At 37.7% G+C, this 26,974-nt stretch overlaps 1 protein-coding gene across 2 annotated transcripts in view; it reads right to left on the bottom strand.

Annotated features, from left to right (window-relative positions):
- Positions 1-26,974, bottom strand: part of LOC127626747 (RNA binding protein fox-1 homolog 3-like) — a 649,289-nt gene that overhangs the window by 447,377 nt on the left and 174,938 nt on the right. The window contains exons 3-4 of one of the 2 annotated variants that reach the window (XM_052102758.1): positions 26,433-26,493; positions 10,892-10,943 (exon numbers count right to left, since the gene is read on the bottom strand). The gene's annotated coding sequence lies outside the window, so the exon portion shown is untranslated. The remainder of the gene's footprint in view (positions 1-10,891; positions 10,944-26,432; positions 26,494-26,974) is intronic. The other variant, XM_052102757.1, reaches the window with a different exon arrangement.

Raw genomic sequence — 26,974 nt, 5'->3', positions numbered from 1 at the left:
ACGCACACTGAGTTAAAAGACTAGAAGGTGGAGGGATTTCAAAGCCTCCCCTGCAGACACGCTCCGGCTTTGAGCATTTTAATGGTGAGATATTCAAATCTCCCAGTCTGCCATTCCTCACCCTCATTTCTCCAGCAGTCCATGTAGGACGCTTCCGTCTGCAGCTAATGGGATGCCATGTGCGCAAGGAGAGGGCTTATTTGGGGAGGTCTCTGCCTCCTTGAGGTTAAAGGACCTTGAAATTTGCTTTCTTTCCATTCTTCTTTTTTTCCTAACTCAATGAACTTGGATAATTAAAAGGAATAAAATACATTAAAATAACTTAATAATGGTAAGAGGAAAATTGGAGAGGTTCAGTAGTCATTCCCCACAGCTGTGCAGGCTATTAACGGCAGTATTGAGGCATTCTTGCGTGAAACCCTGAAGTTGCTTGCAATAAGAGTTAACAGCACTCAGATAGTAAGTCTCCTGCAATGTCTTCGGTAAACAAGCGAATAAAAATATGCACATAAAACGCAGCCTTATTAGACAATATTTCCTCACTGACACTTGGCATTGGGGTAGAAGAAGAGTTTTTGTTGTGATATATTCCACTGAAGGTTGTGGAAGTATCCACATAAAAAAATAGCATATTGGTTAGCATCTAGGTCACAGAGGTGAACCACGATTTGCTTTCAAGTCAGTTGCAGGCAGGTTTCATTCTAGAGAGCATTTGATTGGACAAACATATGTAGTGCAAAATGAGTCATGAATATTTTTTTCCCGGAAAAATGTTCTTAGGTTTTCCTGAAAGAGAAAGAATTCTCTAAAATGTACATTTAAATGTGTATATGTGATAAAATTTAATTTAGTAAATTGTTAGGAGTACACTACAATATACAGTAGACTTATAGAATTACATTGTCTACCTGTTAAATTTCAAATTAATTAACATTTAAAATTTAAAATTCTGTTTACTATATAAAAAGCTTTGAATGGTCTAGCTCCACAGAACTTAAGTGACCTTCTATCATGCTATATACCATCACATTCATTATGATCGCAAGACTATTTTTAAAGCTATACTTTTTTAATATTTCCTAGAATATCAAAATCCACAGAATGAGATCCTTTTCCTATTTGGCTCCTAAACTATGGAATAGTCTCCCTAACACTGTTTGGGATGTAGACACACTCACTGAGTTTAAGTCTAGACTAAAGACTCATCTATTTAGCAAGGCATATACCTAATCCTCACCACACAATTAGGCTGCTTTAGTTAGGTCTGCAGGAACCATTGATCATGATATATAACTCTGCAAAAATCTGAATGGCATCTACACTAATATTCTATTTGTTTCCATGACTGAACCTCAGGACTCCTATCCCCAGGTCATCAGAACCATCCAGATCCAGCTCCATTCCTGCTTGGTATCAGATTCCACTGCTAAGTGTCTCTGAGTGATGATGACAAAATGTAGTTTATGCCAACCAGACATCACTTCAGTCTATTACAATGGACCTCAGAGTATGAACTGATGCCAACTCCAACCATAAGACATGGGATACTTCATATACCACTGACTGAACCTTGGACTTAGGATAGACCTCATCGAAATTGCAAAGAACCTCACTGATCTCGGCCTGCATCACCTTGGCCTAATGATGGACTACACTTTTTTTTAAACACTGGCCCTTAACACTTATTTAGTTTAGCACTACACATAAATAACTAATATTGGCATTATATTCATGCTGTTAGCCAGAGGGGAACTGGCCCCCACAGTGAGCCTGGTTTCCCCCAAGGTTATTTTTCTCCATTAACCAACATCTTGTGGAGTTTTGTCTTCCTTGCCACAGTCGCCTACGGTTTGCTCACTGGGTTTATAAATACAATTATTATCTAATTAATTATTTTTATACATACTTCATATTTAATCAAACTACACATTGATGACTCTAAGACTTTATAGATATTAAAGTTTCATTTACTGTTATTGCATGCATTTCTGTACAACTGCTTTGAACTTTTGTGTGTTGTGAAAGGCGTTATACAAATAAAAATGACTTCACTAGACTATAGATGGTTTTAAAATAATTTCTTTGTCCACTGTGAATATTTAGTTTAGCTATGTGTAAAGCACTGCCCACACAAAGATTACTGCCTAATCAAACAACTTCCTACTGGTCAAGGCTTTGAATTTGCATGTCAAAGTTCACCAAACTGGCCCCCTACTCGAAATTTGAATAGGAAAATTCTTTGCATGTGAACTCACATGGACATGACTGTATTTCGCCCATGGAATTTCACCGTGCAGAGGTAAATGTGACAAAGCCTATAGACTAAGGGCTAAAAGCCAATCAACCTTTTATAATACATTTTTAATTTTGTCATGGTGTCTTTAATTTTTTGAGGGTCTCTTGTCGTCTTTGGTGTCTTGAGCTCTATGAAGGCTCCAGGGCTGTTTGTTATGCTGTGGGGTTCGTTCTTGTCTCTACCACAACGGTTAAATGACAAATGAAGGGCTGTAGACCCACCCTATGGTATAATTAAGGACCATTTACCAATGGGCTGGGGTATACAGTGACCTTCTACTAAAAGGAGAAAAAAAAAAACAGGGAGGTATAATATAAGAGTTGCAAATTTTTTATACATATATTAATCATAATGGTATTGGCCATTCGCCCCAGCCCTGCACCACTTCCCATGTGAACATCCCTGGCAGGAAGCCGGGCTACACATCAGTGGATGGACAGGGTTCACATGGCATAGAATTGTGGAACTGCATGTCTTTGATCAGAGTTTTCCCAGCAAATATCTGACATGATTTATAAACAGATCAGGTCAGGCCACTGTGGACAACAGCTTCAAAAGGAAAAAGAGCCACTGGATTTCAGAGTCATGCAGGATAAGAGCTAGATGCTCCAAACAAATAAAGGGTATGTTCCAAAACCTACTGAGCTTCCTCACTATCTACTGCCTACATAGGTAGCAGTCTTCTAAGGCAGAATGCTAACAGAGATGGAACCTCACTGATTTGGAACGTTCCAAATTGGCAGTAACTCTATGCAGCACTCAAATAGAGGGAGCATGATGCTAAGCAAACAATCAGCCTGTCAGGCACAAATGGGGAACCTTGGAATGGGCATGGTGCATTACTAAGCATAAAAGCATGTAATACACACAAATGCTGGGTAAAATATTCTTTATATTAGACTGTACTGTTTTTATCTATACGTTTACAGAATGAAATACAAATTTATAACTGATATTTCTGTTGCTTTGTCCACCATGATGGATTTTTTTTGAGTACATCATAATGCACTCTGGGATTGCCTTCTCTAAGGATCCATATGATGCTAAAAGGAGGTATCTCAGGAGGCAGCATAATTAAGTTGCCTACCTTTTAGAACAGCCTTCGCCACAGGGGTGTGTGCCTACTATGCCTTAAAATGCTGCTTCTGTATGTAGCTCACTAGGTTTTGGAAGAGAGAAAAATGCTCAAGCTGTGTCCGCACTTAACACAGAACCTTGTGTTATGTTCCTTGCTGAAGGACATTGCCGCAAATTCCTTTACATTAGTCTTTCACTTGCTACCACTAAGCCAAGTTACAAATATATCCTGCTCGCTGCATTCTAAAGAGCAGTGTGATGGCCTGGCCCTAAATTGACCCTCACTTCTCCCATATCAGGACATACATAAGTACCTGGGGCAGCAGAAACGAGGAAAGCTATTAATCAATGTACACAGGAGCTTAGATCTGGAATGGCTTTATATCCAATATGATATTCCTTTCAGATGTTTAAAGCCCAACGGTTTAATATTCCCACCATCCCCAAGTGGGTAATTGTTTCACTGCCACAGACAGAGAAACTGTCAATCAAGTCTTGCTTGACCTTGTTTCTGTGTCTGCACTGACTTCCGGAAATGTAAAGCAAAGATCATATCACAAAAAAGCAATACTCCCACAAACAGGCCCCAAGCTGCAAATTGATTCTGCTGCCATGGAATTCACTCTGATCTCAGGGAAGCAGGCAAGGGAGGGTATTAGGAAGGGGTCTTCTTTTTATGTATCCATTTTTTGTAGATATCTATCCTGTGCGTCATCTCACAGATGTGATTTTTATCATTATGAAAAGGCACTCTAAATATGCTGGCAGAGCTATGTGCTGCTGTCGGATAGCTAAGGGACAAATAAGCCACCGACTACAGCTGCCAGTGTTCAACACATTTCGTGGCACTGATAGCAGGTTCAATTGTCTGCGGTAATGGGCCGAAGGGAGTAAGAGTTGCCGTGGTGACATTGCCCAAAGCAGGGCAGCAGCTCCACGGCAGAGGTTGTATCGTGAGACTGCTACCCCTTTGTCCCGACGGCACAGAGAGAATGGAAGCAGGCAGATGAGATGGTTATTCCTGCACTGTCCAAATGCCGCTGTTGTCCATTAAATCCCCCGAATTGAATTTAAAATACTTTCAGATTGCTTTAGAAACTCTGCAGATGTCCTTGCAATGGGCCAGGGACCAGTGACCCAGTGTTTTACCCAATTAAAATTTGAGTAGAAAAAGTGTGTGCTTTGATCAAATCAAACTTTAATTAGTGCAGATAACCCCAAGCTACCTCCCAAACATTACCAACTTTAGGAATCGAGGACATTGTTTTTACTGGAAAATGTATCATCCATGGTAGATATGCTGCAGCAAAAGCAACCAGGGCTTTACAGTGTCCTACAAAGGCAAAATGGTAACAATGCTGACTCTGAAACTGAGAAAAATTGATTCAAAGCACTGTGGTTTGGCTTGGTTTTAGTGTGGATTTTCAGAATAATTACACTGGAAATCGACATGTTGCTTCTGAAAGTTCATGTACACTGAAATAAACCATATACAGACGAATTACTGACGAGCGCCATCTCCCATTAGATATTTTTGCATCAATTCACCCTTTAGCACTACTATTATAGAGACATGGGTTCCGGTCCTGTGGGAATCAGGAAGTAATCACGTTAACACAAACAATGGTAAGCATGATACAAAGGTTGCAGTTTCACTGCTAAATGTTTAGAGTTGGGGTTTAGGTTAGGGGTGGAGTTAGACTAATAAAACATGCATTCCTGTTGACTGTATTACAATATTTATAGAGCTGTCAGAATTAACACGGTAAAATATGTGATTAATTACAAAAGTTTAATGCGTTAGTTTATCTTAATCGCTTAACCGTTAATTCAGCATAAACTAGCATATACATTGGTTACATTGGTGGAACCTTTGTAATGTTTCTCACAACACACAAACACAATAGCTATGTCAGTGATCAAATAATGGAGAAAGAACCTCTTAATGCTCTTTGGTGTACAAAACAAGCTTGTGATAGAATTAGATGTGATTTTGATTAGATTTTGGTAGTAACTGTAATTGTTATTGCAGTCTGGGCATCTGAGCAATCTGAGCACAGTTGAACCAAACTTGTCACAGGGTAGATCATAGACTAAGAGACCTAATTTCGGTCATAAACCAGATCTGACAAAATGTGAAGTTACTGCATTGTGCAGTTGCATGGAAGTATAGTTTGGGAACAAGCAAGCCTAAATTCATGAATCACATTGATTTTAACATGAAAAGGTTTTGATAAACAGCACATGAGAGTGTAAGGTGAGTAACCTTTGCTACATTATCATTGTCCGTATCATTGTCCAAAACTTTGCACAGACTGGTGTCAAAGGTCCTTCTAGCCAGAGGTACCAGCAAAATAAAATTCCCCCCAACCTTTTGGATCATTCAAGTCGGTGCTAAATAATTGATGTGGCCATTGAGACTGGTGGCAGTGGCAGTGATTTGATTTCGGAGCCAGTCTGAATGGGTTCAAGATCTTTACAGACACCCCGTAGAGGGCCAGTGAGAAATGTCAATCGCACCTCATCTACGGACGGGGGCTTCTCTGCTACACTGAGAGAGCAGCAATCTCCAGGCAATCTGCAGCCAGTTCACCATCCACATTTAATGAGACACACACACACATAGATTCACACACAGCCAGAGTGATAGAGCAAAGAGGCGCTCAGTTGCAGCTCTGACAAGTGTCAACTTTACAGCAACTGTGGCACTTAAGAGGATTTCCATGAAAATATGAAAGCAGGGTAAAACGATAAAATGGGGACATTATCATCTAAATGACTGCTATGTTTGATTTACACATATAATAATTGTACATTGGTGAAGCCTAGCTAAACTAAAAGTCTGAGCAGTCATTACTAGACATATCAAGTACTGCGGTTCCTGTTAATTCATTACAAAAAGTGCATGCCTTATGTTTAAAAATAAAAAGCATTCTGCATTCAATTATTCATCTGTCAGGCAAGATTATTTAGTAAATAACGATTTATATTAAATCTCTACCTCAAAGGAACCCATCATATTGTATGGCTTCAGAAGACATTAAATATAGCCCACAAGTAGTATGGACTATCTTTATGTGCCTTTTATGGTGCTTTTTAGCTTGACAGCAGTGGTCCCCATCCACTTTCATTGTATGGAAGAGAACAGCTTAGACATTCTGCTAAACTTCTCCTTTAGTTTTCCAGAGTAAAAATAAGATTTGGAAAGACCAGAGTGTTAGTAAATGATGACAGATTATTATATTTTTTCTTTTTCTTTTTTTTTTTTTTTGTAATGTACTAAACTTTAAATGTTCCTCATCTGGCATAGTTTAATGTTGTGTGCGATCAGTGTCACATATGTGAAAGGAACCATCTATTTTATTTTTTCTTTCATCACATATGTTTAGAGTGTCATACAAATTTGTGAATCTAATGAAACGGAACGAACATGTTGTCTTGCAGATTTATTTCATGCTACTTTATCAAACTTCCATATGTTCTCCTGTGCATCTGAGTAGCATTGACAAACTATATTTGTTACGTTCTCACGATTCCTTTTCGACCAATGTGACGATTAACACCACCCTTGTAATTCTTTTCAGTTTTTCAGTCAAATTTTCCACTAGCAGACAATCCGTTCACAGACACCTGGGATTTCAGCATTTTGAATGGCAAGGGGTAACTTAATCATCTATAATTGGTGGAGTGTTTCTCATATATAGTGACTGAAAGCTTCGATATGTCTCAAAGGTAAGTCATCAGGCCTAATAAATAAAGGAAAAGAAACAAGTAGTCACATTCCAAATGAGCTGGAATACTGCATCATGACACAATGTAAAAACGAGAGCCATATCATATCTTATCGAGGAGCGAGTCTAATCCCCCAGAAAGAGACAGCGAGATATCGATGTGCAAGATATTACATTTAAAAATCTCTGGACCTTAAATAATTTAACCGTGGAAGATCACAGAGTATTTGATCTAGTCTCTATATCAAAACTACATTACACAGGGCAACTGTGACAGAGCCAAACAACAACAAAACCCAAAAAAATATTGTAGTAGAAATGTCACGAGATGAGGGTTTGAGAGATGCTAGAGGGAAATAATAGAACATGGATCGACCCTTAAGATTCCACTCAGGCATGTGCTCAGACTGTTCTTACATATGAAATAATGGACACATATAGGATATCTAATGTTGCTGTAAGATCAATTCAGGCAATTGTTATAACCCTTTTTCTAAAAGCTATAATACTCCCTCTACAAGTGTACTGTGAAAATCTCAAGCCTTTTTTGTCTTACTCCAACTCATTGAGCTGTGGTGCTCATGTGGGTGGCTCAAGTTCGAGTCTGGCATGCAAAAATAATTTCCTTTCTCAAGTGTACATTTAAAAAAAAAAAATCTTGTCTTTCTCAACAACAAAAAAAATACCCAGTAGAAGAGAGCAGATGTTAAGCATTTGTTATGCAGATGTATTTATAATCACATTATTGTAAAATTGTTTTGTTACGTGAAAACTATATAAAATAACCTATGCAAAGGAATTTTTTACTCCATTGGATTCCTGTAGGGGAAAAAAGTACAAGAAAATGTATTTTTATTTTACAAATTATACTATTGCTTAAGTTTAGCCTCAAGCTCACAGCTGATTGGTCCATTGTTAACGAACATTTTAAGGGGCCGTTTACAATGTATCCATTTCTGTGTTCAACTGCTCTGTTTATCAGTTGTTTTTCTATATAAAAATGAATGCAGGAGTGACACATTTTTAGACACAGTGGCAAGTAAAATAAAGCTATGTGACCTGAGACGCATGCGTTCTGTTGTATTCGCTGTGCCATGCCAAGATTTTTTAGTGCAAGAAAGCATTCGGTCTAAGGTAACTTGCAGCTTTGACTTGTTACATTATAGAAATCCTTAAGCTGTTGTGATGGTCGCTTGCTTGTAATGTATACATGGTTTAAGAATTACCTCTTTAAATGTAGTTCTTACACAGAACTGAGGAAGTTTTTCATTTTTATAAAAGATTAAAAAGCATTACTAAGTGCAAATATTTTTTACTTAATACAACATGTACCATTGAATCGTTCATATTAAGAACAGGAATATGAATTAAGAGGGTGCTCCTTATACAGGTGAGATTAAAACGTAATTTTAAGATTAAAACTCTTAAAAACACGTGCTTCTGCTGTGTTCACTGTGCAGCGTCCAGCTTTTTAAACCACGCTCTGTCTGAACGGCCCCTAAGGTGACGTGCAGCATCAACGCTTCCAGTGTAGAAAGCATCAAGCTTTTACGACATCGGTCTTAACCTCATTACATTTATTAAAAATCCAATTAAATTTCAACTGGCAATTTCCAGACTGAGAAATCGTGGTCATCTTTTGAGGGGAAATAATAATCACACCAAAAAAATCTCAAATTTGTCCAAGTAAATAGAAAGGTAAAAAGAAAATGTAAAAATGCCAAAACCAAAAAAAAATGTAATAACGTATGTGGTAATGTGGGCATGGCCGAGTGATGCCTGTGGAGAGTGAGGCCGGTAGAGGAAGAAGGGTAAGGATTGACACCTGTGGGAAATTATATCAAACAGCTGTTAGAGATCATTTCCCACAGGTGTCAATCCTTAATGTACTTTCTCACCTGGCCTCGCTTTTCACAGATGTCACTAGGCCACACCTACATCACCACAACAACAAAAAAACGAAACAGTTTAAGCTTCAAAAGTGTGCGACCTGGCTGCTTCACAAACATATGGTCCATTTTACAATACTAAAAAATCACATGAGAACCAAGGGGTTTGACACAGCCTGTTATATCCAGCTTGGCTTTAGTGTATCACTTCTACATGAAAAGCTTGCATGCATTGTGTTTGACTCCACAGGACCCAACTGCACACAGAAAAGCTCTAGGCAAAATGCATGACCAGAGTAGGTGACTAGTTTGTCCCACAACTAAACCTGTGAGATGCTGTCATGGAACCATTGGGATCTTTTAGTAAAGGATCGCCTGCGGGCACAGTGTTTTGTCTGTACAGATTAACCACTGGAACGTCTCTTCCAAATTTGCCCTGTGACTCTCAATTTGAGTAGAAATCTACCTTGCACTGTGTCATCAGGTCTGAGCTTTAGGGCCAGTACATCATGTTTCAATGGCCATCCAAGTCATGCGCAAGAGCTGAACTCTGAGCAATGACTAACAAATGTGTTGAGAAAAATGTAAGGTTTGCTGACATTGGCAAGCTTTGCAACACGTTCTTTGTGCTGTGAAATGCTTTATAAACGAGGTTTATAAATTATAAACCTCACTCATATATCTGTATGCATCAAATCAATAGCAAGACACTATTTGCCAGCAGTTTGTAAAAATAATTTATGAAAAGAGACACTTTCTTTCTTTTAAGGAATTATAGAGTCTGCTTGAAGTTAGATTCTTATCCTTTGCTCAACAATTTGCAGTAAAACTTTCTTTTGGTTGTTTCTATGAACATAGGCACTAATATCTTCTCAAACAGCCCAATTTCTGTTTATCAAATGCTTCTTTTACATAATTACAAGTTAGTATTGAAAACGACGAATGAGTTTGTTCATTTCCAAAAAAAAAAAAAAAATCCAAAAAGAAAACTTTCCCATTTTCTTCATGTATATTTACACCAATCAATGTGTTCACTTTGCTTTCAGCCTGTGTTGCTGAATTAAGTCTGGCTGCCTGCATGTTTATCACCTGCAGGCCTGGTGTGAAAAGTGCTGTCCTAAATTGCCAGTTAATAGATAAAAGTATTTTGTCATGGGGCAGGATTTGTAATTTCAAGGTATGCTAAATTATAAAAATATTATGGTAGGTGAATAAATAAATAAAAAGAAGAAGAAGGCGGCAAAAACATTAGCATGTGTATAAATGTGAATGCCTGAAGCTTTGCTCTGTAATAGAATCTTGGACTTTTCCTACATAAATTGAAGTATATAATATAAATCAGCTTAAGCAGTTTAAGGTCAAAGGAGTATTAAATTCAAGCAGCACTTTGACAAACTTGTCTGAGCGCAAAAAAAAGAAAGAAAGAAAAAGAAACTAAAGCACTTTTTTTTTACAGCATATAGTCAAACGCAAAGCAATTTTATGTCTGCACACACATAGACCACAATAAATGGTGTGAATGTATATGCAGTACATCCAGTAAAAAATGTTTAATACATTTTGGAGCAAAAGGCTTTAAGAATCATGTTTTATGTTTCCATGTAGACATAGCACAACTTTTGAAGCCTCAGTTAAAAGAAGTGTGACTATTCTGTCAATCTCACAGAGCTACACTCTCAAAACTCTGGCAATCTTCAAACATGAATTCTTTCAAATATTCTCTCCCTTTTTCTCTTTGTATCTCCATCTTTTTTTCCCTTTCTTTCCTCACATGCATCACATCTTCGACTGTCCCTCCTCAAAAACAGATAAGCGGCAGAGCCCAGAAAAAGCTAAACCGGGACCACGGAGATTCGCTACACGGCTGCGATCAGTAAAATTAGCATGACAATACTCACTGTGGGGATAAGGGGGCAGTCGGAGCGTGGCAAGTCACTCTGTCCGATGAACCTGCACAGGAGTGGAAGAGAGAGAGAGGAGAGAGAGAGAGAGAGAGAGAGAGAGAGAGAGAGAAAGAGAAAGAAGAGTCAGCTGTGAAAGCACCAAGAGAAGGGAGGGGTGACAAAGAGCCGGCACATACGGAAACACACAAGTAAAGAAATTGAAACACAAGAGAATGCGGATAAAGCCGAATGGTAGGAAAGAAATAGGGAGGTAGAAGAGGGAGGGGAACGTGTGATGAGAATAAAGACTCATGGGAAATGCTTTTACTTTTAAAAGTTTGGCACATGAATGGGAGAAATGGGGAGAGTAGTTAATTCAATCATGTGATTTTACTCAATTGCAAAGGGTGAACCTTGTAATTTATTTATTACTGTTTATTGTAGCTATGAAAACGGGCATATATATAATGAGTATTTCTGAGTTTTGCGTAACAATACAAAAAACTAATTTTTTCTTCCCATTTTAAAGTCAACATGAAATCCTTAATGCACATTCCAGGTCTTATTGTGAATGAGTTGTCTGTGCATGTTATTTCAAGTAAAAAAAAAAAGTTTGCAATCTTTTATCAAATTGAAAAAAAATGACACTTTTATTTTTTAGCTTACATCATCAAGCCCTAATTTTTCTCAGCACATGCTCAATTTAATTCACTCTGTCCCTTTTTTGATAATTTCAACAAAAAGACTGAGTTTGAGATGCCCAATTTTGTAATGGGGACTATTGTAAAACTCAGATTTCTTGTGTGGTGTAAATTTGAAAAGCAGTAATTGTTTAGTTTCAAGTTATTTTAAGGGATAGTTCACCCAAAAATGAAAATTCTCTCATCATTTACTAACCATCATCTTTTCTTAACATACTTAACCTTTCTATCTTCTGATGAATAAAATATTTCAGCTCTGTAGGTCCATAAAGGACAGCATAAAAGTAATCCGTATGACTCCAGTGGTTAAATAAATATCTTCAGTAGCGATACGTGAGGGTAAGAAACAGATCAATATTTAAGTCCTTTTTTACCATTAGTCTCCACTTTCACTTTCTTCTTCTTTTGTTTTTGGTGATTTGCATTCTTTGTGCATATCACCACCTACCGGTCAAGGAGGAGAATTTATAGTAAAAAAGGACTCAATTATTGATCTGTTTCTCACTCAAACCTATCACATCACTTCTGAAGATATTGATTTAATGATATAGATTTTATGCTGCCGTTTAGTGCTTTTCCTTTTTTTTTCTTCTCTCATTTGTATTCAGCAGAAGAAAATACAGTGAGTAAATGATGAGAGCATTTTTGTTTTTGGGTGAACTATCCCTTTAATGGTACAGTTATTTTGGCACATATAAATGTTTATTACACCAAAAATGGGGGTAGATTACCATAGTAGTTGTCTATAAGTTATGAGCCTTCCCTACATCAGAATTAAAATGGGAAGTAAAATGGGTTGCGAACAGCATTTGATTGGCTAGAATGATTTTTTTATATGTACTTATGGGATATTTCACCCTAGAATTAAAATAATGTTTTCATCGGGTTTGGAACAATAATTATGACATGAGTTTTTTTATTTTTGGGTGAACTATCCCTTTAAGCTTTTCTTTATAGGCTGGCCTTTGTCTTGTTTGGGTGTATGTGTACAGTATGTGTTTTTCAACATCCCTCCATGTATGATCCCCCACTTTGATTGGGAACTACATCACAACATTGCACTGTGAACCAACTCTCTTTATGTTCTTTTTCAAATCTCTCATTCTCTCTTTCTCTGCATATTTGCTCACTGCTTCTTAGCTATGTGTGTCTCTCTTTCTCTTTCCTTCTGTTTTCAAGTGACAAAAGCGAGACCCGTTTCCTAATCTGACCCCAAAACAGCAACAAAATCCCCCTAGCCTTATCATCATCTGCCTGGGCTCTATGTTTTCCCCCTTTCTTTCATATCCACTGCCGCTTTCTTTTTCTTTTATTCTTTCTCTCCGTCACTCTCTATTGCATCCTCTCTCCCCAGTATAACCTCTTCCTCTGTCTCCTTCTCTCTGTAAACGGCTTTCAGCCGAGCAGAGATTACCTAGACCATGCTCTTCAGAGCAGCTTCAAAGAGGGTGCTCTTGGCTGCCAGGCTGGATAACGGCCACCCCTCCCCTCACTCCCCCCGGTGGCATGTCACAGAGGGATAGTGGCTTGAAAAATTTTTGCAGAAGAAAAACAGCAGATGTAGATGACATGTAACACACTGGCTACATTCATACAGTGTTTGGATTGACAATTATATTTACTAACAGGTGTGACTCTCCAATTGTCCTGTTCATAATATAGCTCACATTAGTGGCTCAAATGCTGTCTGCATAAAGAAATGACCAAAGTCAAGCACCTTCTGTATTCTCACGATAGCCATGAATAATGCCTTTAACCATAGTGACAGTATATAAGTAGATATCAAAGATGGAGACTTTCACAACTGACAATGCTATTTATTGAAGAAGTCCAGGAGGGACTTCATCTGTCAGTTGTGTGTATTGTGTGTTTAACAGAGTATAGAGCAGAGCATTTGGGATGTACCTTGACCACTAAACTGATAGAAGCATCTCTGGTGGACTAATCTTAACCTTAACTTGTATCTGTGAGTTACAGGAATCCAACGTGGAAAAAATGGAAAACACACATGTATGCTGAGTGGCTTCGGCACTGTATGATGTGACAGACAACTAGTTGTACACTACGGTGAACCAAACTCATTATCAAAATTCAGTCATGTGAGTCTTTAAGGGAGTCAGTATAGTTACAGAGTGTGGTTGTCACTTTCATTTATAACCGAACTGAGTGTGACTGTAACCATATATAGCACCCTAGACCATCTCCACACAAATACGTTTTCTGTTAAAAACTTCTAACATCATCGATAATGTTTCCTAACATCTTTGTTATCAAAGCATCCAGTACAAGAAACCATTTTTACAGGCTCTGTTTTCGGTGGAGGAAAATGCCACTGATGAGAGGTGTACACGTAGCATAATCAATGCATTTTTTTATCGAAAATGTATTAGTGTGGGTGTGGCTTTAAACAGGACTGACAACCATATTCTGTTGCAGTGTGAACGTAGCCACTAAGACCCATATTGAGAGGAACATTGAAAATGAAGTAGGAGTTTTGTTATATGTGGAGAGTGGCTATCCACATGCTTTTTCGGGATTGCATTCTCACACTGTCTGGTGGGGACTCCTAAATGCTTCTATTTAAATGTTTTGCATTAGTTTTGATATGCACATGGTGAGGTCATGATTTGCTATTAGAAACAGTCCCACAACATGTTTGTTCTCATTTGACAAAACCTGTTTGACTTTCGTGACTGTAAGTCTTTCTATGACACAAAAGGAGATGCTAGCAAGAGTGACAGCCTCAGACACCATTCATTTTCATTGCATCTTTTATTTTATTTACCCATACAATGAAAGTGAATGGTGACTGAGGCCATTCAGCCTAACATCTCTTTTGTGTTCCGCAGAAGAAAGTTACAAAACAAATAAATTTTCCCCATTTTGATTGTGGGGTGAAATGTTACCTGGACATATTTTTGTGAGATTCAGAAAACTGCAAACTGAAATTACTGTAATAATTGAACCTATGCATATTTGTGTAGATAAAAGTAGATAATATTTATAGGGATGCACCGATGTATCGGCCAAACATCGGCAAATGAAATGGCCGATATTCGCCTTGATGACTGACATCAGCCTATCGGCAAATACGATATCATTCACTGATGGCAGTGGCCGATGTTTATTTGTTTATATGTCTTGGTTATTTGCGGTCAACTTGGACAACATTTGCCAACCCAACTGCAGTTTCAGAGAAGATCCAACAGGTGGTACTATAATACCACCCACAGCCACTGGCTAGACACGACTCTGGCATGACGTAAGAGGGCAACGGATGCCATGCGCACGTGTGGTTTGTTTTCAAATATGTGCAAGAAAATGTTGGTGGTGTGGGAGTATTTTACTGTCTCGTCTGTGATTTAGTGAAAAATGTTGCTGTATAGCAGGCTAAAAAGGCTCTTGAAAAAGTTATTTTTCACAAAAAGAATCTTTGTTATTTGAAAGGTTATATTAAACGTTGTTTCATAAATTTGTATGATTGAATTTGTGCTCATTCAAAGAAAGCGTGATGCAGGGCTTAAAAACAGCTCATTTATTTTTTATAATGAAGATTTATTTTTTTCACTGGCACAAAAGGGGGATTAAATAACAGCAAAAACAAAATAACCAAAAAAATTAAAATCTGTATCGGCCCAGAATTACACAATCGGTGCATCCCTAAATATTTATGCAGATAAAAGTGCCACAACATGTTAAGTTCCTACCAAGTTTCCTGCTGCAAGTTTCCCCAACACAGCAGTTCGATTTAATGAATAAAATTATTTATTTTTCCAATACTCTTTTTCGGGAGCACTAAATTCCAAAAACATTCAAAGCCACAGTTCAGAACATATATTCCCTTTGTATTCTTTGAAGTGTAATCTTTGATGTGCATCACTCCCTGTGTAAACCCAATGCCTCTGTCTCTGTCACCGTGTCCAGCATGTCTGTGTGTTACAGGAGACGCACAGTCTGCCCTCCTGCTCCCCGAGAATGTCCAATTAGAGGAAGGTCGGGTCCAGTAGCCACGTGTGAGACAGCCACTTATTCTGTTACCGTTGAACAATCCGTCACGCTCTTCTCCAGCATTCTTTATTTTATTCTTCCTCCTAAAGGGCAGTGGCTAACTTTATCACCGGGACAAATGACCCATCAGTGGCACCATTCATCAGCTGCTTTAGAATCACTTGCCCCAGCCGCAGTCCCACTCATCTATCCCCCACAAATGGAGCTGCCTCTACCACTGGCTTCCCCACCAAATCTCTGTGCATTATGTTGTGTGTGTTTGTGCATATGTGGGTGTGAACGCAAAATGTGCCTTTGTGTGCATGATGCTCAGCTAAACTGCATTATGTCCCCCACACACAAAATAAACACAAACACACACACACTCTCTCTATCCAATATAGAACCACCTCCTTAACCAACATATATACATAAGCTTTTATCAAAGCCTTTTAACTGTTTTATTTAACTGACAATTGTTCTAGCGTTTTATCCCTCAGTTGTGATTCTGACACCCACACAGTCCCAAGACCTCCAACCGGGGCGGGATTCTTTTCCATAAGTGATAAGGGGGAGAGCAAATTAAATGACTGTAATTTGGTTAGGGGCCCCGTGTGCGTCCTGCCTAATAGAGGGGGTTGTCTTTTCTATTGCTGTGGGATCAGCTAGTTGAGAGCATTCTTATTAATAAAGACACTATCATTACTGCGAGTCCAAGCATTCGATGAGTGAGGAAACTCAGAATTTAAAATTCAAGCAAACTAGGAAGGAGAAGAGAGACTGGCAGATGGTCTTTCATCACGCGTGACTTTATCAAGAAAAGGAAAAAAAACTAAACACAAATTAAATAAATAAATAAAGTAGTATGCTTATGGAGAGATTTTCTCCCTCCTCTCCTCTCCTCTGGGCAATTAAAATATTTTTTTCCTTCAATAGCACAAAAAGCATATGGGGACATTACTCATTTGGTGCTGTTTTGCCAGTATAGTTTCCATGGCAACCTTGGAACAAGAAACATGACTCTCATGCTGGTAGATACAGAGTTACTGGCGTAGCCTGTTGTACTCAAGACATGAACTTTGACTCTTTCCAGTCTCGATTTAGCAAAGAATCTTGTTAATAAACTGTGAATATTTTTGGCAATTAGGCCTTAGCCCATTTCCTCCCTCAGTTATCATTACTGTTATGGGGGGCAATGATATATAAATAGAATAGTAGAGTATTTTACATATTGGTAATATTTGTTGCATGAACTGCTTTCATTAATTTATGCTTATATAAATAATAATAATAATAAAAAACATTTAATTGGTGACTATACTGAGATTCACCATTAAGAATAATGAGAATTACAAAAATAAATCATGTAAAAATTAAATTGTGCATTTTTGTAATGAAAATTTGGGGAAAATTCATCATGAATTCATCACAATGCAAAAGATCTTAATGTCCTAAAACAGACTTTCAGACAATTAAGTATAACAATATTATATTATATTACAAATATAATTTGAATATGTAGTCATTTTATTTAATTAATTTATTATTATTTGGGTCGATCACTGACTTGGAAACAAAAGGACTTAAAATGTTTATATAAAAAAAAATAAGATGCAATTTAATAACATTTCCCAAATCAAAGCACTTAAAAGTGTGGCAAACGTGAAAATAAAATGAGATGCAGATCACGTCCGTTGTGGCATTAGCAATTAACACTGTATATCCACTATCAAGCATACCATTATCAATCAGCTTGCCACCTTTGCAGTCTCAAGCCTTGAAAAGTGATTTAAAATGCCTATTCCAACTCTGCCAACCCATATTTGTTAAAATATCACCCTGACAAAATTAACAACTGCATTTTGTTCGAGCTTACTTATATAGAAGTTGTAAATAAGCCTACAAGGTCAAATCTGATGGAACTTTTATGCAAATTAATAATTTCTTTTCATTGTAATAGGCTAAATTTCTTTTGGCTCTGCTCTGGTATTAGGACAAACCTTCCCTCCGGTTTCACCTTCCTTAACTTCCTTAACAGCGTTCAGCATTGAGCGCCACAGAACATGCATTCATTCAGATTGAACCATACAAAAATCTACATACTTATAAAGCAGTGCCAGGCAGGATTAGAGAAAGGTGTTTGGGCGTATGGACCCCCAGGGCTGCCCTACACATATGGGCATGTTGGATCCATGTACAAGGCAACATGCCACTCAACTTACGTCATTCGTAGATATTTAAAGACATGCTTTGCATTTTAAGAGGATACACACTGACCTCTAACCCAAAAAAATTACATTTGGGAATAAACATGTCAATACAGAAGCAAGTCAATGTATGTTTTAGTCTGTTCTCCAAGGGTTTGACATGCTAAAGCAGGGAGTTGGATATCAGTGTTCATGAAAGATGATGCGGCCAGTTATGCTCCTTGCCTACGGCACAAGCTCTTATGCAGTGACCCAGTGACTCAGGTCACTGGGATCATTCACAATTGCCTTTATATTCAAGTCTTCTGCTTATGTAAAAGTTTGTTAGCTGGTTAAGATTGGTGTTGGGAAAGCTATTTTAAAACTGTTGCTTCCCAGTCTAAATACAAGCTACTCATAATTTAGTGAAACTACAGTAAAATAGCTACACTAGATGCTACTAACAAAATCTGTATCTTTATAAATATATAACTTCTGAAGATGATGTGATATTTTGGAACCAGAGCAGTTTGGTTTTGGTTTGGTCAGTATTTGGCAGGAACCAAAAACAATGTAGATTTCAACTATATTGAACAGAACTTTACACAAAATACATCCAATATATCTAAAACACTACTATCTACTATATATTATCTTGGTTGAATATAGTGAACAGCAGCACTTAACTTTAAAAACATACAAATATATTACAACAATACAACAATTACAACAATACATACAAAACCTTGCAGGGATTTCTGTGCAGGGCCTAAAATGAATTGCTGAAATCGGTCACATCTGTTGAGATGAACACTTTCACATAGCGACCTCACAGAGGACAATTGATTTAGCTAAATTCCTTCTATCACCTGTTATTTCAATATAAACACAAGGTCACCCATGTTTGGCCAGACTGAGCTATATTCATGACTTGCAAAGCCGCAGTGGAAGAGAATAAAAAACACTATTTAAGGTTCTGATTCAAATTGAAAAGAGCTCACCTCCATAGCCAAGATCCAATCCAATTGCAATTGTGTTGGGTAAATAAGGATGGATTGTTTGTCTGTTAGGTGAGTGTGCGGCGAGGATCTTCTGTTTAAATGTAAAGTGACAGATGTCCCATTCTCAGTGCTAGAGGACTGTGCCTCACTTTAATGAGCCAATGGAGAAAAGTCACAGAATGAAGAGCAGATTCCAAAGGTTGATCTGAAGGACAAGATACCCATCAATCAAATGCAAGTGATGTTATATATATACACCAATATGGATTTTTCTGTGGCCAATATCGATATCAACAGAGCAAGATGGCCAGTATAATGCTGACACACAGTATAATAAAATGTAAACAGCATTTATAACATGCACTTATGTCACAAAATATTGTATAATATTTAGTCAAAATCTACTACAAATAAACATTCGAAATATAAAGTTTGCATTATCCATATGTCCTGTAAAGGCAATACAAAGCAACTACCAGGGCTGGACTGGGAAGACAAATCGTCCCGGGATTTTACATAGCAACTGGCCCAAAAGTTGTTGAGCAGGAGAGGGGGAAGCATCACTACACATTATTCTGTTTTGCAAAAGTAATGCCACAATCTTACACAATGCTGATGTGCGTTCTTCCTGTTACCAATGCCAAACAATTAATGGGAGAAATCGAGCCAAAGCCGTTTAAGTTTGGATGTCTGAAAAACTCTCTTTTCCTCAAGCTGCAATTATCATTACACTACCAAAGTCACTGCTGAATATATATATATATATATATATATATATATATATATATATATATATATATATATATTAATCTTGTGCTGAGACTCTAAATCAATAAACTCCGGTATTTCTATGCAATATCTAGTTTTCATGTAATCATATTTATGTGACTACAGAGAAACAGCAACACATACATTTGGGATGAATTTCGGAACTCTGGCATCCCATTAAACATAGTGTCATATTGGGAAGTAATTGCACATTGTCATGCTCACAATGGCAGATTATTGGGCGTAACATTGGAGAATCATGGTCTTCCTGCCTGTTAAGTCTAAAAGGCAAAGCTTCTGGCACCTTAACAGCAGACTGGGGCAGGGTAGATAGAGGGGGCTAATGATCTGTCTCCATGTCAATATCTCTGGGTGCCAACCTGCCTCCCCTTGGGCAAGAGCCTGGACATCAAACCTGCAGCTGACGCACCACATTTTCCAGGGAAGCCACTTCTGTGCCTCACGTCGATACATTGAACTTTTCAAACTGTGGCCCTGCTGTCTGCAGTTTGATGAAACACTCCTCAGCTTATTTGAGCACCTGCCTGAAATACATTAATTGTTTGGTTCCAGAGCAAATGCTTAAGATTCATAATGAAATCAGAACTTATTTAAAGAGTCCAACTAAGATTCAGCAGTCTGTGACGATCATTTAAAACAATCTTATACATTTAAAGGAATAAATGTATTCACACAGAAATGAAAATTCTATCATTATTTACTCTCATGTTGTTCCAACCCCCCATGACTTTGTGACTTCTGTGGAATACAAAAGGAGATTTTAGGAAGAATTTTAGAGACTGAAAACCTCAGACCCTATTAAGTTTCATTGTATGGGAGAAAGCAAGGTCAACATTCTTCACAATATATGAACAACAAAAGACGGGACACACAGGTTTGGAAGTAAATTACTTAAGAAATTGCATTTTGGGGCCAACTATACTTTTAAATGTAAAGTGTATAATTTCTGAGCATCTAGCAATACCAAACGGTATTGCTAAAATAAAGAATGTTTTAGAAAACCATAATACCGCCCAAAACGCCATTTGGTGAGCCAGTATTGCTATGTTTGTCTGATCAAGATGTTCAAACAAACAAAGCAATGCCACAGAGCAACAGTGTTTACAATTTTCAAGGACATCAACATATAAAAGTCTCATAGTTGCCACTGCATATCCAGTTGAGATAGGATAAATATTTTAAAGTGGTAGCTCACCCAAAAAGGAACATTTTGTCATTTACCCAACCCATGTTGTTCCAAACCCATAATGCCATTCCTTCTGAGGTGTTAGTCAGAATGTTAGCTTCAGCCACCATTCTTTTTGATTATATGGGGGAAAAAAGATGCATGGAAACTTAACGTTGACTGAGGATTCCATTCTGCCAAACATCTTGGATCAACATGATGATGGAGTGAATGATGACTGAATTTTCATTTTTAGGTAAACAATTCCTCTAAAACTGAAAATATTACACACTTCACCTTTAAGACATGATAATCCTTGCTAAATCAATTAACAAGTCAGCCTAATTCGGCAGTGATAGTTTAGTAAGATTTGTGTCAATATGGTGTTTAGATTTTGAGAGTTGTCCATTTTTACATTGCCAGGTATCCAACTGACAACAAACATTTCGTCCTGTGAGTGTAAATGAGTTATGTGCCCATGTCTTGGAGTGCCTTAGACAGCAAGTGCTGGCCACTCGATTTCGAGAGGAATCAGCCTCCAGTACCCACAGGGTGTGCATGCAGGCCATCGATCCTGCAATGCCATTAGATACAATATCAACGATGTCAAGGTAGATTATTCTCATATTGCTGCCATTTGCAGGTCAAGTGTTTTGCTGGTCAACAATAATCAGAGAGACAGCAGGCGGCTAGATGATTGGGCTTTGTCTGGCTGATATAGAACGGCAACACTGGGGCTTAGGTGATGGAAAAGAAGAGTGAATAAGAATGGCAAAGTGGCCAACCCCAGGCAGGTTAATGACATACGTGGTGCCAAAGAGCTAAATGATTTTGTGCTGAAAACGGGATTATGTCTGAGACACAAGACAGAACGGATGAGATGCCAGACACAGTGCTCCAATATAACTCGCCAGTAAGCAGGCTCTCTCTCTTGCAGCAGAAATCAGTCACTTATATTTTACTTTCCCTTCTGCAGGTCACAGCCTCCTTCATCACCCTGTCCAAATAATGCAACAATAACACAGCGCATTCATCTTCCAAACTGGGGAGAGTCACTGCGCACAATTCAATTGGATTTTTGCTTCCTTCTTCTTTAAAAGGCTACATGAGAACTTTCTTCAACATTTAGCTCAGTATTTCCCAAAACGTTTGTCTGATTTACTCTACCCCAACAGACATGTCAGTAAGGCAGAAGTATCCCTTCATCGACACCAAACCAGAAATACTGTATGTTCCTTTTACTTCTTATTATAGTGGATATAATGTAGCACTATCATGAACATTACTAAAATGCCCATTATATCAATGACTCATTTTGCCACAAAAAGACCTTTGTTATATAAAATACTAAGTCCAAAAAATGATGGGTAATGTTATGTGATATAATTATTGCAGAATTATATTGAGTCTTATGTTTTACACATGCAAATCTTTATTAGATTTATTGCATTAACTTTCGATGAAAATGGGATAGATCACTGTATTGTTGTATAGAACAACAATATTTGGTGTCTTTAAAGGCTATATATGCACATATACTTCATTATACCATAAGTGACATCCACATAAATTGACACACTTACACAAAATGTTTTTAGTTTTTCCTCAGTAAGGAATTTCCTATCATGATTAGTTATTTTAAGCTATTCATAGCCATAATATGTTTCACTTTAAATCATAATATCGATTTCATTTAGTCACCCTCATGTTTTTCCTAACCTGAAAGGCTTTCTTTCTACAATGGAACATAAAGGATTAAATGTGAGGGACTGACAGCTCCAGTCACCATTCACTTTCATCTTATGAAAAAAGATAAGTAAATTGTAAATGATAAAAAGTAAATGTTGACCAGGGCTGTCAATTCCTAAGACTGAGCCCTACATCTACTTTTGTGTTTCATGAAAGAAAGTCATTCAGGTTTGAAACGACATGAGGGGGAGTAAATGATGACAGAATTTTCATATTTGAGTGACCTGTCCCTTTAAGTGCCGCCTGGGGTACACGTATCCCTGGTTGGAAATTACAACATTATCTCACCTTAAAAATAAATAAATAAAAAATAAAATAAAAAGAGATGATTTATTATTTATTTGGTGCTTGCTATGAACACAGAAAATTGGGGTTTAATGGCATAACCTTTCCTTTTTTTGCATGTTTCATATCACAGTATGGTGTAGTGCTGGTCTGTTGTCTGGTGATTCCAGGATGACAACAGTCTCATATAGTCTGATTTAGTGTCTGAGGGCGAAAGCGGATGAGGAGAATGAAAAAGTGATAAAACATGTGAAACTGCAGCAATGAGAGTGCAGGTTGGGACCGAGCCGAACGTGGGTGGCTATAAGTTCTCTTGCTCTGACAACCTCTGGGACAAGCTTTTTATTTGGTGGCAGTAGCTAGGGGATGACAGAGTGAGGACACGTGCATGTGAGTGACGAAAGAGATGGGAAAGCAGTGAAGGACATGTCAGGTGGCATGTAGAAATATGAAACCAGATTTACTCAGAAAGCCTGAAAACACAAGCCATTGTTTTAAGTACCATTTGAATGTGAAACCACATTGCTAAGGATACTTTGACTTAAAGGGATACTAGACCCAAAAATGAAAATACTGTCATTATTCACTCACCCCATGTTGTTTTAAACTCTGACTTTCTTTCTTGCGTGAAACACGAAATGAGATGTTAGGCAGAATGACAGCCTCAGTCACCATTGACTTTCATTGCATCTTTTTTTCCATACGATTTAAAGCTACACAATGTAACTTTTGGCCCTCTAGCAGTTAATAAATAAAACTACATGTGTCTTGCATAAGGACATTATTTTGGTTGTTGTTCAGCTCTGCTCCTCTGTGCAGATTAATATGCACATGGATACAGGACATCTTAGAGCAAATGGAAAAATAAATAATGACAGAAAGGAAAAGATGGATATCTGAAAACATATAATCTGAGTCAGGCAACATTCGTTAACATTAGACATATCAATTGCTAGTCTGATAAGGTCAAGCGTTGTAAAAATTTGTATAACTGCAGGATATTCATTTATAGATTGTCATTGTTACCAACCAGTGGTCAACATCATTTCAAGACTCATATGTCCTTGGCAATCCTAGGACTAAAGAATTTATTTATATAAATTATTGCCCTTATAAAGGAAAATACACTTGTGCTAGCAAATGAAAAGTTCAGCACCAATTACAGTATAATTATTGTATTTCACTACACACACACAGATGTGTGGGAGACATGTGTGTGTGTGTGTGTGTGTGATTACACAACTATACATAAACCAGATCAATAAAATATCTTACCTGTTGATTAAGAAAAACGCATCTCTAGGTCGATTTTAAATCCTTTCAGATCTCAAAGTTGTTGCCACCTTGGAAAAGCCAAGCCGATGTTGATTCGGATTTTATTACGGACTCTTTTGTTTTTTCTTTTTGCTTGTAGACTGCTCTGTTTGGGGTTTCTTTGTTTTTAACAAAGTGATTTCCTGGAGGTTTGCTGTTTTGAATGATCCATGTCCAATTTTTCTCATTCGTTGTGACAACAAACTTTCATCTTTACCTATTCCCACATGTGCGCTACAATAGCCAGATCTTATATTCTCTGGGTATGGATATGATGTCAACACAGGTGAATAACGTATGTATGCAATTTTCCGCAAAATCTGTCCCAACAACTCTAAAATATTTATAAAATAATATCATTATTATAGGTTTATAAATGTGTATTTGGGAAAGTAAATACATGGTTTGGAAGATGGATTTTGGTTTCATTAATAACATTTGTTATTTTTTAACAAAAAAGTTACATAGTGTAGCTTTAAGTGAATGGTGACTGAGGTTAACATTCTACCTAACATCACCTTTTGTGTTCCTTGGAGTTTGGTGCGGACTTGAGTCCATTTGACATCAGAGTTTGGTTTGTTTGGTTGGTGTAAAAGCAGTTTTCCAAACTCGGGTGTGATTTGCTTGAAAAGGGGGTCTGGGGTACGGTTCACGTGGATGATATAAAGCGATCAGTCCTAAATGGTGAAAAGTGAGCCGCTACTGACAGCACTATGGCAACAATATTACTACAAAGTTGGAAGCACATACTTCTCTAGAATGTGCCTGCATAGTGATGCATTAAGATTTGTGTTCACTAGAATTGCTGGAATAGACAAACTTGGTAATTAGAAGGGGGTGTTCACACACTTTTACCATTTAGTGTATAATTTGCATCTTTGCATGATTCCTGTCACACTTACTATAACATAATGCACTTCTCATAGCTGCTTGTCTTAGAATAAATTGCCTTCGGAGACCAGCTGGTATTCTTTGCATTTCTTGCAATGCATTCACAGGCAGACAAACATAAGTTTCATTTTGTGAGTTTCAATTTATGGTGGTAAAACCACAAGGACCAATAATTCAATTAAACAGTGAAACAGCTGCCACTAGTACTCACAGTAGTACTCACATTGATGATGCAAACATACCCAGACCCAAAAGTACATAACAAAGGCCAGGGGAGAGGGAAAAAATCAGAAGTCACATTCAGACCAAGCAAATGAACCAAGCGTAAAAATTAGCCTAAGTCTTCCTAATCTCTCTAGTCTTGGTGATATATAATTTGGCAAAGCACATTTGTATACAGATGGCTGTTTAGTGGCGTCTCGTTCTTCTGTTGGATTCAAATGACAATATTTACTGACTGATTTCAAAGCACATTCTCGCTACTCACTTTACGTGGAGATATCAAAGGAGATAAAAGATCTCGCATCTGGGAGAGTACATTTCACAAACAAATCTAAACTGCATTAGATCATGACAGATGGTAACAGTATATCGCTGATGTTAACATTGCAGATATTGTCCATATGTCAGTTAGTATGGTAATCCATGACAAGGTCTCCCTTATTCAAACATCTCAGTGTGATACTGTGAGCTCATATTGAACAAGCGATTAATAGCACCTTGCTCATGCCAGGCAGATCCTTCTGCTTGGCCTTCCTCCAAAGCGTGGGGTATTCAAACAAGCGGCATCTAAAGGACTAAATTCTGTTTCTGGCACAATTTTACCACTTCCCACTGCCTCCTGGAAGTATCTGTCTTAGTAATAATTCTTTAATTTGGCATTTGACAGAAATGCCTCAAATATTTTTTTAAGGAGATTCATGAATTTAATGATGCAAGGATGAAAAAAGACCTTGGAGGTAATTTAGACTTGAAAATCGGTATTTACAGAAGCAGGTGGTTTAAGGTTACTTCCAGCATCTAAAGGTGTCAGTTTTAAGCTGTGCTAATTTTGTCCTATGGCATCTGTAGTTGTTAGCTTAACACAATAGGATTTATACTGGAATGAATTAATGTGGCCACATGAGCATTTTGTAAATAAATAAATCGGTAAAAGGCAAAAACACAAAGAAAAGAAGATGAAAATGGATGAAAGGAACAGAACATCTTAAGCAGACCGAGGAGCCCAGCGGGGAGTCGTTTTGTTCTCAACTGGACTAGAAATATTTAATGTCAGGTCACATCGTAATTAGACATATTTTTTAACATGTTGCATTGGCGATCTCGCAAGAGTCTATATTTTTTCTGCTACCCTCATTAAGCTTAATGTGAGTGACAGTCTGTGAGACTGTGTGTGTGTGGGGGTGTGGGTGTGGGGGGGGTACGCTGGAAAATATTTCTGTGTCTGGGTATTACTGTGGCCATTATGGTGAAAAGTGCATTATTTACAAAAGAGCAGTTGGGAGCTGACAGTGCGCAAGAGAACAAACGACCCCTGTGCTTGAAGTCACTGCAAGAGAGAGAGAGAGAGAGTGAAAGAAAACAACAACAACAAAAAGCCATTCACAGTTTTGATTTGCTTTCCCTGACAGCTGCAATAGTGAGAATGCGAAACGACTGTGTCGGCTAACTTGTTTTATGTTCATAAAGTCCAGGCGGTTCTCCTGTTTCATTGTTTAAGAGGCATAGGACAGCAAAGGAGACTTGGCCTCTCAGAGTAAATAATGCTGTAATCACAGGGAGGGTGCTCACTGATTTAAAACTTATTGAATCTTGGAGAAAATCACTTTAACCAGCAGTGTTTTCGGCTACTTCAATTCTCTGCGTTTTCCTATGGGTAAACGCATAATTTTGAGTTAGAGCAAAAGGTTTGAGATATTCCAGTGTTTTCACTGAGCTGTTTCTAAACAGAGCAACTTGCTGGGAAGAGAAAGGCAGTCGCTAATCGCTAATGCATTAATAAGGGGTCATGTCAAATATTTATAGCAGAA

The sequence above is a fragment of the Xyrauchen texanus genome, chromosome 33, assembly GCF_025860055.1.
Source record: "Xyrauchen texanus isolate HMW12.3.18 chromosome 33, RBS_HiC_50CHRs, whole genome shotgun sequence".
NCBI lineage: Eukaryota > Metazoa > Chordata > Actinopteri > Cypriniformes > Catostomidae > Xyrauchen > Xyrauchen texanus.
This window is presented reverse-complemented; position numbering and strand designations above follow the sequence as displayed.